The sequence below is a fragment of the Bufo bufo genome, unplaced genomic scaffold (assembly GCF_905171765.1).
Source record: "Bufo bufo unplaced genomic scaffold, aBufBuf1.1, whole genome shotgun sequence".
In the NCBI taxonomy this organism is placed as follows: Eukaryota; Metazoa; Chordata; class Amphibia; order Anura; family Bufonidae; genus Bufo; species Bufo bufo.
Genome location: NW_024400936.1, coordinates 913 through 11,717, shown reverse-complemented (window position 1 = coordinate 11,717; position 10,805 = coordinate 913). Strand labels below are relative to the sequence as shown.

Below are 10,805 nucleotides of genomic sequence, written 5' to 3'. Positions count from 1 at the left end.
ATCACCTCTGCCTGCCGTTACCACCGGTTCCAGAATCTGTTTGTCCTTACCAGACAAATATGACGGAGATCCTAAGCAGTGCCGTGGGTTCTTGTCGCAGTGCTCTCTCCACCTCGAGCTTCTGTCCGACCAGTTTCCTTCTGAGCGAGCCAAGGTAGCCTTTATTCTCAGTTTACTGTCCGGGAAGGCCCTGGCCTGGGCTACACCACTATGGAACCGCGCAGATCCTGCCACCGCTTCCGTCCAGAGCTTCTGCCTAGAGTTCCGGAATGTTTTTTAAGGAGCCTGCCTGGGTTACCTCCGCAGAGACTGCCTTACTAAATTTGACCCAAGGAGGTTCTTCCGTGCGTGACTATGCCATTCAGTTCCGCACCCTGGCCTCTGAGCTGAACTGGAACAATGAAGCCCTTTGCGCCACCTTCAAGAAAGGACTTAACAGTGAAGTAAAGGACGTTCTGGCTGCACGTGAGCTTCCTTCCACTCTTAGTGACCTCATCTTGCTGGCCACTGGGATAGACAAACGTTTCGCCGAAAGACAAGAGGAACTCCTCCTTGAAAAGGAAAAAGCTCGTCCTAGACGCTTTCCTAGTCTGGCTCCCGTTTTTCCGCATCCCCCTCAACCCGCTACTGGGTTTTCCGCTGTGGAAGCCATGCAGGTGGATCGGTCACGCTTGACTCCGCAAGAACGAAGCCGCCGCAGAAACGAGAACCTGTGTCTGTACTGTGCCAGTACCGAGCACTTCCTTAGAGATTGTCCTCTCCGTCCACGGCGTTCGGGAAACGCTCGCACCTAGTAAGCGTGGGAGAGCCGTTGCTAGGTGTGGATTCTTCCTCTCCACGTCTCATCATACCCGTGCAGTTGATCATCTCTTCCAAGTCCTCTTTCTCCGCAGCCGCCTTCTTGGATTCCGGTTCAGCTGGCAACTTCATTCACGCCTCCTTGGTTGACAAGTACCGTATTCCAGTAATCCATCTACCCAAGCCGTTTTTCATCTTTACTGTTAATGGTGAGAGACTCTCAGCCACCGTGCAGTTCCGTACCCAGCCTCTGCAGATGGACATCGGAATATTTCATACCGAGACTTTAGAGTTCTTTGTCCTTCCCTTCTGTTCCTCCGAACTCCTCCTGGGTCTGCCGTGGCTTCAACTTCATAGCCCTGTCCTGAATTGGTCCACCGGTGAGATCCTGCGTTGGGGCTCCTCCTGTTCGGACCGCTGTCTCAAGCCTGCTCTGGTCAAACAGAACCCGCAAGTTTCTCCGCCTTCTGGGCTGCCCAAGCCATACCATTCCTTCACGGATGTCTTCTGCAAGAAACAAGCTGAGGTTCTTCCTCCTCACCGATCCTATGATTGCCCGATTGACCTGATACTCGGTTCTACTCCACCTCGGGGCATAATTCATCCTCTCTCACCTCCTGAGACTCTTGCCATGTCCGACTATATACGTGAGAACCTACAGAGAGGATTCATAAGAAAATCTTCTTCTCCTGCTGGGGCCGGTTTTTTCTTCGTGACTAAAAAAGACGGCTCCCTCCGCCCCTGCATTGACTACAGAGGTCTTAATAAAATTACCATCAAGAACCGCTACCCTCTGCCTCTAATCTCTGAGCTATTTGATTGTCTCCGAGGGGCTAAGATCTTCACTAAATTGGACCTTCGAGGGGCCTATAATCTGATCCGTATCCGTGAGGGAGACGAATGGAAGACCGCCTTTAACACAAGGGACGGCCATTTTGAGTATTTGGTGATGCCCTTCGGCCTCTGCAACGCACCTGCTGTCTTCCAGGAATTCGGCAATGATATTTTCAGGGACTTACTTTACACCTGCGTGGTCATATACCTGGATGATATCCTCATCTTCTCCTCCAATTTGGATCAACACCGGGTCCATGTGCAACAAGTTCTTAGTCGTCTTAGGAGAAATCGCCTGTACGCTTAACTTGAAAAATGTCTTTTTGAACGGACCTCCCTGCCTTTCCTGGGATACATTATCTCAGCCCAAGGACTTCAAATGGACCCAGCCAAACTCTCGGCGGTTCTGGATTGGCCACGTCCCTCTGGTCTCCGAGCCATACAAAGATTTCTGGGCTTTGCGAATTACTACAGGCAATTCATCCCTCACTATTCCACTCTGGTAGCTCCTGTCGTGGCCCTCACTAGAAAAGGAGCTAACCCCAAATCCTGGCCTTCCCAAGCCGAGGAAGCCTTCCAGTCCCTGAAATCCGCATTTGCCTCTGCACCCGTTCTCTCTAGACCAGATTCCACCAAGCCCTTCTCTCTTGAAGTGGATGCCTCCTCGGTGGGAGCCGGAGCTGTCCTCACCCAGAAGTCTTCCCGGGGCAAGACTTCAACTTGTGGCTTCTTTTCTAAAACATTCTCTTCCGCAGAGAGAAATTACTCCATTGGGGACAGGGAACAGCTGGCTATTAAATTGGCACTGGAGGAATGGAGACATTTACTCGAGGGCGCCACACATCCTGTGTACATCTTCACGGACCACAAGAACCTGGCTTATCTCCAGTCTGCTCAGAGATTAAATCCCCGTCAGGCTCGTTAGTCTCTGTTCTTCGCCCGCTTTAACTTTGAGATCCATTTCCGTCCGGCTTGTAAGAACATTAGGGCAGATGCTCTGTCTCGCTCCTCTGATGTGGTGGGCGACGAGTTAACACCTCGATATATTATCCCTCCAGAACGCCTTATTACAGTCACTTCCGTGGACCTGCGCCTTCATTTTCCTGGCAAATCCTACGTACCTCCACGTCAGCGGCTGCGAATTCTCGAGTGGGGCCACGCCTCCCCTTTTGCCGGTCATCCAGGGGTGCTAAAGTCTCTCCAACTAATCTCCCAAAGGTACTGGTGGTCTTCTCTGGAGAAAGATGTCTCGGACTTCGTCCAGGCCTGTACGATTTGCGCCCGGGATAAATCGCCTCGCCAGAAACCAGCGGGTCTCCTCTTGCCTCTACCTGTTCCTGAAGTTCCCTGGTCTCACATCGCAATGGACTTTATTACAGATCTTCCCTCCTCCCATGGCAAGTCCGTTATTTGGGTCGTGGTGGATCGCTTCTCCAAGATGGCTCACTTTGTACCCCTGCCCGGTGTACCCTCTGCACCCATGTTGGCCAAACAATTTTTCCAACACATCTTCCGTCTCCATGGCCTTCCCAAACATATTGTCTCGGATCGTGGGGTACAATTCGTCTCCAAATTCTGGAGGGCTCTATGTGCTCAGCTCGGGATCAAATTGGACTTTTCTTCTTCGTACCATCCTCAGTCTAACGGCCAAGTAGAACGGGTGAACCAGATTTTGGGTGACTATCTGCGTCACTTTGTATCCTCACGCCATGACGACTGGGTTGATCTACTTCCCTGTGCGGAGTTCTCCTACAACTACAAACAATCCTCTGCCTCTAACAAGTCTCCTTTCCTTGTAGTTTTTGTCCGTCATCCTCTTCCACCTCTGCCCCAGTCTCCCACTCCTTCTTCTGTACCTGCCGTTGACAGTCTTGTACAGGATTTTTCCTCCATCTGGCGAGAAACCCACGCTGCTCTCCTCAGGGCTTCCGCCCATATGAAGGTTCAAGCTGACAAGAGACGCAGATCTCCACCGGAATTTCGTCCGGGTGACAAGGTGTGGCTCTCCTCTAGGTACATCCGATTTAGGGTCCCAAGTTACAAGTTGGGCCCTCGTTTCTTGGGACCCTATAAAATCAAGAGTCGTATCAATCAAGTTTCTTATCAGCTCCATCTTCCTCCCTCCCTCCGAATCCATAACTCCTTCCATGTCTCCCTTCTTAAACCTGCTGTCTTTAACCGTTTTTCTCCCAAGCTTGTTTCTCCCACCCCTGTCGCCGGTACCTCCGATATATTCTCTGTCAAGGAGATCTTGGCGACCAAGATCTCCAGGGGGAAAAGATTTTTTTGGGTCGACTGGGAGGGCTGCGGTCCTGAGGAGAGGTCATGGGAGCCGGAGGAGAACATCCTGGACCGCAGTCTCATCCGCAAGTTCTTCGGTACCAAAAAGGGAGGGAGACCAAAGGGGGGGGGGGTACTGTTACGCTGAGCGCTCCGGGTCCCCTGCTGGCCTCGGAGCGCTCACAGCGTATGCCCCCAGGCAGCACTCCAGCGTCTCGGCATGTGCGTCCTCGCTCTCTAGGGCGCGCGTGCGCCGGGACTCTTAGATTCAAAGGACCAGTGCACCAGTGATTGGTGCCTGGTCCAAAGGGGTTATTAAGGGTTAAGGTTGTGAGAGGCAGTGCTGACTTAATTAGGCTGCACCTGTGCACTGCCCATTTATACCTTCTCCTCCCACAGCTTTCTGCCGGATCTTTGTGCCTTGTGCCTCAGAGAAAGCGTTCCCTACGTTGTTAGTTTGCCTTACCTGTTGCCGTACCCGTTGCTACCGTCCACTTGCCTTTGAACCTTTGCTGCCTGCCCTGACCGCTGCTACGTCCGACTACGCTCTTACCTTCTCCCTGTGTACCACGCCTTATCAGCTGCCAGAGAGGTCGAGTTGTTACTAGGGGACACGACCTGGTAGTTACTGCCGCGGCAAATCCATCCCGCCTTATGGCGGGCTCTGGTGAAGACCAGTAACTGCTTAGAACCGGTCCTCTAGTACAACCCGCGCCATCGCCTCTCTGGTCCAGAGGATTCACTACCTGTCCTGCCGGTTCGTGACAATGGACTCTATACTGTAAGAGCAGTGAGACTATGGACTCTATGCTGTAAGAGCAGTGAGACTATGGACTCTTTACAGTAAGAGCAGTGAGACTATGGACTCTTTACTGTAAGAGCAGTGAGACTATGGACTCTTTACTGTAAGAGCAGTGAGACTATGGAACTCTTTACTGTAAGAGCAGTGAGCCTATGGACTCTTTACTGTAAGAGCAGTGAGACTATGGGCTCTATACTGTAAGAGCAGTGAGACTATGGACTCTATACTGTAAGAGCAGTGAGAGTATAGACTCTTTACTGTAAGAGCAGTGAGACTGTGGACTCTTTACTGTAAGAGCAGTGAGACTATGGACTCTTTACTGTAAGAGCAGTGAGACTATGGACTCTATACTGTAAGAGCAGTGAGACTATGGGACTCTTTACTGTAAGAGCAGTGAGACTATGGACTCTATACTGTAAGAGCAGTGAGACTATGGACTCTTTACAGTAAAAGCAGTGAGACTATGGGCTCTATACTGTAAGAGCAGTGAGACTATGGACTCTATACTGTAAGAGCAGTGAGACTATGGACTCTATACTGTAAGAGCAGTGAGACTATGGACTCTTTACTGTAAGAGCAGTGAGACTATGGACTCTTTACTGTAAGAGCAGTGAGACTATGGACTCTGTACTGTAAGAGCAGTGAGACTATGGACTCTTTACAGTAAGAGCAGTGAGACTATGGACTCTTTACTGTAAGAGCAGTGAGACTATGGACTCTTTACTGTAAGAGCAGTGAGACTATGGACTCTTTACAGTAAGAGCGGTGAGACTATGGACTCTGTACTGTAAGAGCAGTGAGACTATGGACTCTTTACTGTAAGAGCAGTAAGACTATGGACTTTTTACTGTAAGAGCAGTGAGACTATGGATTCTTTACTGTAAGAGCAGTGAGACTCTGGACTCTTTACTGTAAGAGCAGTGAGACTATGGACTCTTTACTGTAAGAGCAATGAGACTATAGACTTTTTACTGTAAGAGCAGTGAGACTATGGATTCTTTACTGTAAGAGCAGTGAGACTATGGACTCTTTACTGTAAGAGCAGTGAGACTATGGACTCTTTACTGTAAGAGTAGTGAGACTATGGACTCTTTACTGTAAGAGCAGTGAGACTATGGACTCTTTACAGTAAGAGCGGTGAGACTATGGACTCTGTACTGTAAGAGCAGTGAGACTATGGACTCTTTACTGTAAGAGTAGTGAGACTATGGACTCTTTACTGTAAGAGCAGTGAGACTATGGACTCTTTACTGTAAGAGTAGTGAGACTATGGACTCTTTACTGTAAGAGCAGTGAGACTATGGACTCTTTACAGTAAGAGCAGTGAGACTATGGACTCTTTACTGTAAGAGCAGTGAGACTATGAACTCTGTACTGTAAGAGCAGTGAGACTATGGACTATTTACTGTAAGAGCAGTGAGACTATGGACTCTTTACTGTAAGAGCAGTGAGACTCTGGATTCTTTACTGTAAGAGCAGTGAGACTATGGACTCTTTACTGTAAGAGCAGTGAGACTATGGACTCTTTACTGTAAGAGCAGTGAGACTATGGATTCTTTACTGTAAGAGCAGTGAGACTCTGGACTCTTTACTGTAAGAGCAGTGAGACTATGGACTCTTTACTGTAAGAGCAGTGAGACTATGGACTCTTTACTGTAAGAGCAGTGAGACTATGGACTCTATACTGTAAGAGCAGTGAGACTATGGATTCTTTACTGTAAGAGCAGTGAGACTATGGACTCTTTACGGTAAGAGCAGTGAGACTATGGATTCTTTACTGTAAGAGCAGTGAGACTATAGACTCTTTACGGTAAGAGCAGTGAGACTATGGACTCTTTACTGTAAGAGCAGTGAGACTATGGAACTCTCTACCTGAGGAGGTGGTGATGGTGAGTTCACTATAAGAGTTCAGGAGGGTCCTGGATGTATTTCTGGAGTGTAATAATATTACAGGCTATAGCTACTAGAGAGGGGTCGTTGATCCAGGGAGTTGTTCTGATGCCTGTTTGGAGTCGGGAAGGAATTTCTTTCTCCTTAAATGGGGAAAATTGGCTTCTACCTCACAGTTTTTTTTTGCCTTCCTCTGGATCAACTTGCAGGATAACAGGCCGAACTGGATGGACAAATGTCTTATTTCGGCCTTATATACTATGTTACTAAGTAAGGGTCTCTCTGCAACCACCAGGTTCCATTTATACAAATGGTGTCTCCATATGTGGCAGAGGAGTCCTCAGCCACCTCCAGTACATGACTGCCACCTCTGTACCCTTTATTATTGAGGTAGAACCAAAGAGGTGAGGAGGACAACGAGAAGGAAAGAGACTGAGAAAGGAGAAAGAGAGCAGAGTAGAAGGAGAAAACAAGAGAAAAAGAAAGTAGAAGAGGAAGAGATAGAGAGCAGGAGGAGAACAGAGAAGAAAAGGAAAGGAGGAGAGGAAGAGAGAAGAAGAGGGTGAGGAAAGGAGGAGAGAAGAAAGAGAGAAGAGAAAAATTGGGTAAGGAAAGGAGGAGAGAAGAAAGGGAGGAAAAGAGAGGAAGAGAAATAGGTAAAGAAGAGGAGAAAATAAGAGAAGGAGAGGGAGACACCTGGAGAATGGGCAGGAGGAGAAGAAGGGGAGAAAAGAGGAGGAGTAGAGAAAGGTGTGGAGAGGAGAGGGAACTGGAGGTGCGGGTTCCAGATAAAATGTGGATGGGTAAGGAGAGAAGGGGAAATGCAATGCTGGAAGTCTGTGCTGACATGGAGCGCCTGCGCTGGAGGCTGCGGACATTATACTGAAGTCTCTTCCTTTCTGTCTCTTAGAAGCAGCTGTACTGACATTCAGAAGTCTGTGGGAATCTTCTGCTGGGACATGGATGCACATATGCAATCACTGCTAAACTGTCTGGTAAAGACCATCAGCTCGGCCTCTGTAATACCGGTCTCACGTCTAAGTGAGAATGGATGGAATCAAGTCCAGAGATATTCTGTAGTTATAGTAATCTACTCGTCACAGACGGGTCCGTCCTCAATGAAGAGGTTCCTGGACTTCTACTCCAGCAAACACGGTACGAGACCTGAAGAACAGCTGTATGTTATGTAGTATAAAGAGATCAGTATAAACGATACATTGTATATAGAGATCGGTATAAATGATACATTGTATATAGAGATCGGTATAAACGATACATTGTATATAAAGATCGGTATAAATGATACATTGTATATAGATATCACTATAAATAATACATTGTATATAGATATCAAATGATACATTGTATATAGAGATCGGTACAAGTGATACATTGTATATAGAGATAAGTATAAACTATACATTGTATATAGATATCAGTATAAATGATACATTGTATATAGATATCAGTATAAACTATACATTTTATATAGAGATCAGTATAAATGATACCTTATATATAGGGATCAGTACAAATGATACATTGTATATAGAGATCAGTATAAATGATACATTGTATATAGATTAGTATAAACAATACATTGTATATAGAGATCAGTAAAAATGATACATTGTATATAGAGATAAGTATAAATGATACATTGTATATAGAGATCAGTAAAATGATACATTGTATATAGAGATCAGTATAAATGATACATTGTATATAGAGATTAGTATAAATGATACATTGTATATAGATATCAATATAAATAATGCATTGTATATAGATATCAAATGATACATTGTATATAGAGATCGGTACAAATGATACATTGTATATAGATATCAGTATAAACTATACATTGTATATAGAGATCAGTATAAATGATACCTTATATATAGGGATCAGTATAAATGATACATTGTATATAGAGATCAGTATAAATGATACATTGTATATAGAGATTAGTATAAATGATACATTGTATATAAGCATCAGTATAAATGATACCTTATATATAGGGATCAGTATAAATGATACATTGTATATAGATATCAGTATAAATGATACATTGTATATAGAGATCAGTATAAATGATACATTGTATATAGATATCCCTATAGATTATATACTGGGGGAGATTCATCAAAACCGGATGTCAAGTAGAACTGTCTCAATCGCCCATAGCAACAAATGCGATTCCACCTTCTGTTTTTGAAAGGAGCTCTGAAAAATGAAAGGTGGAATCTGATTGGTTGCTATGGGCGACTGAAACCGTTCTACTTTACACCAATTTTGATAAATCTCCCCCATTGTATCAGGGTTGAAATGCTGTCCGTACAAAGCGCACAAGTGCTGATTGTCAGAAGAAAAAGTGCCTGGTGGAAAACAAAACTTCTCCCTTCTGATTGGGAGCAGCAGCCGTGCAGTGCGAATGTGGAAAGGGTACGGATATAGTGGCATGTGGCCGCAATAGTAGTGGTAGTAATAGTAGTAGTGGTAGTAGTGGTAGTAGTGAGAGTATTAGGGGTAGTAGTAGTAGTAGCAGCAGCAGTACGTTGCTGCAATAGTAGTGGTAGCAGTAGTGGTGGTGGTAGTAGCAGTAGTGGTAGTAGTAGTGGTAGTAGCAGTAGTGGTTGTAGTAGCAGTAGAGGTAGTAGTGGTGGTGGTAGTAGTAGCAAGTAGTGGTAGTAGTGGTTGTAGTAGCAGTAGTGGTAGTAGTGGTGGTGGTAGTAGCAGTAGTGGTAGTAGTGGTGGTGGTGGTAGTAGCAGTAGTGGTAGTAGTGGTGGTGGTAGTAGCAGTAGTGGTTGTATTAGCAGTAGTGGTTGTAGTAGCAGTAGTGGTAGTAGTGGTGGTGTTGTAATAGCAGTAGTGGTAGTAGTGGTGGTGGTAGTAGCAGTAGTGGTTGTAGTAGCAGTAGTGGTAGTAGTGGTGGTGGTAGTAGCAGTAGTGGTAGTAGTGGTGGTGGTAGTAGCAGTAGTGGTAGTAGTGGTGGTGGTAGTAGCAGTAGTGGTGGTGTTAGTAGCAGTAGTGGTAGTAGTGGTAGTAATGGTGGTGGTAGTAGCAGTAGTGGTAGTAGGGTAGTAGTGGTGGTGGTAGTAGCAGTAGTGTAGTAGTGGTGGTGGTGGTAGTAGCAGTAATGGCAGTAGTAATGGTAGTAGCAGTCAGTGATGGCCAGTTCGCCGTGTTTGCCCGCGAACACATGCGGGCTGCCATCTTAACTCACAAGTCCGGCGAGGCACAGGTAAGCCCTTACCTGTGCCTGCGCTGTGAGCCAGTCTAAAACAAATGCGGTTACCGGGAACAGGCAGTTCCAAGAACAGCCTGATGAAGGTCCTCGGCGGCTGTTCTCGGAACTGCCTGCTCCTGGTGACCGCATTGTTTCAGATCGCCTCGCGGCGCAGGCACAGGTAAGGGCTTACCTGTGCCTCGCCGGACTTGTGAGTTAAGATGGCAGCCCGCATGTGTTCGCGGGCGAACACGGCGAACTAGCCATCACTGGTAGCAGTTGTTGCTAGTAGCAGTAGTGGTAGTAGTGGTGGCGGTAGTAGCAGTAGTGGTTGTAGTAGCAGTAGTGGGGTGGTGGTAGTAGCAGTAGTAGTGGTGGTGGTAGTAGCAGGAGTAGTAGTAGCAGCGGGAGTAGTAGTGGTAGTAGTAGTAGTAGTAGTAGCAGTAGTGGTAGTAGCAGTAGTGGTAGTAGTGGTGGTGGTGGTAGTAGCAGTAGTGGTGTGGTGGTAGTAGCAGTAGTGGTGGTGGTAGTAGCAGTAGTGGTAGTAGTAGTGGTAGTAGTAGTAGCGGTAGTAGTAGTGGTAGTAGTAGTAGTAGCAGTAGTGGTAGTAGCAGTAGTGGTAGTAGTGGTGGTGGTAGTAGCAGTAGTGGTAGTAGTGATGGTGGTGGTAGCAGTAGTGGTAGTAGTGGTGGTGGTAGTAGCAGTAGTGGTAGTAGTAGTGGTGGTAGTAGCAGTAGTGGTAGTAGTGGTGGTGGTGGTAGTAGCAGTAGTGGTAGTAGTGGTGGTGGTAGTAGCAGTAGTGGTGGTGGTAGTAACAGTAGTGGTAGTAGCAGTAGTGGTAGTAGTGGTGGTGGTAGTAGCAGTAGTGGTAGTAGTGGTGGTGGTGGTAGTAGTAATGGTGGTAGAAGCAGTAGTTTTAGTAGTGGTGGTGGTAGCAGTAGTGGTAGTAGTGGTGGTGGTAGTAGCAG

The 10,805-nt window shown here is 46.7% G+C and overlaps 1 long non-coding RNA gene across 1 annotated transcript; it reads left to right on the top strand.

Annotated features, from left to right (window-relative positions):
* Positions 1-619: 619 nt before the first annotated feature.
* Positions 620-7,754, top strand: LOC120984614. The gene is made up of 3 exons (XR_005775273.1): positions 620-631; positions 7,161-7,166; positions 7,515-7,754. It is a non-coding gene; the product is annotated as an uncharacterized LOC120984614 (long non-coding RNA).
* Positions 7,755-10,805: the final 3,051 nt, after the last annotated feature.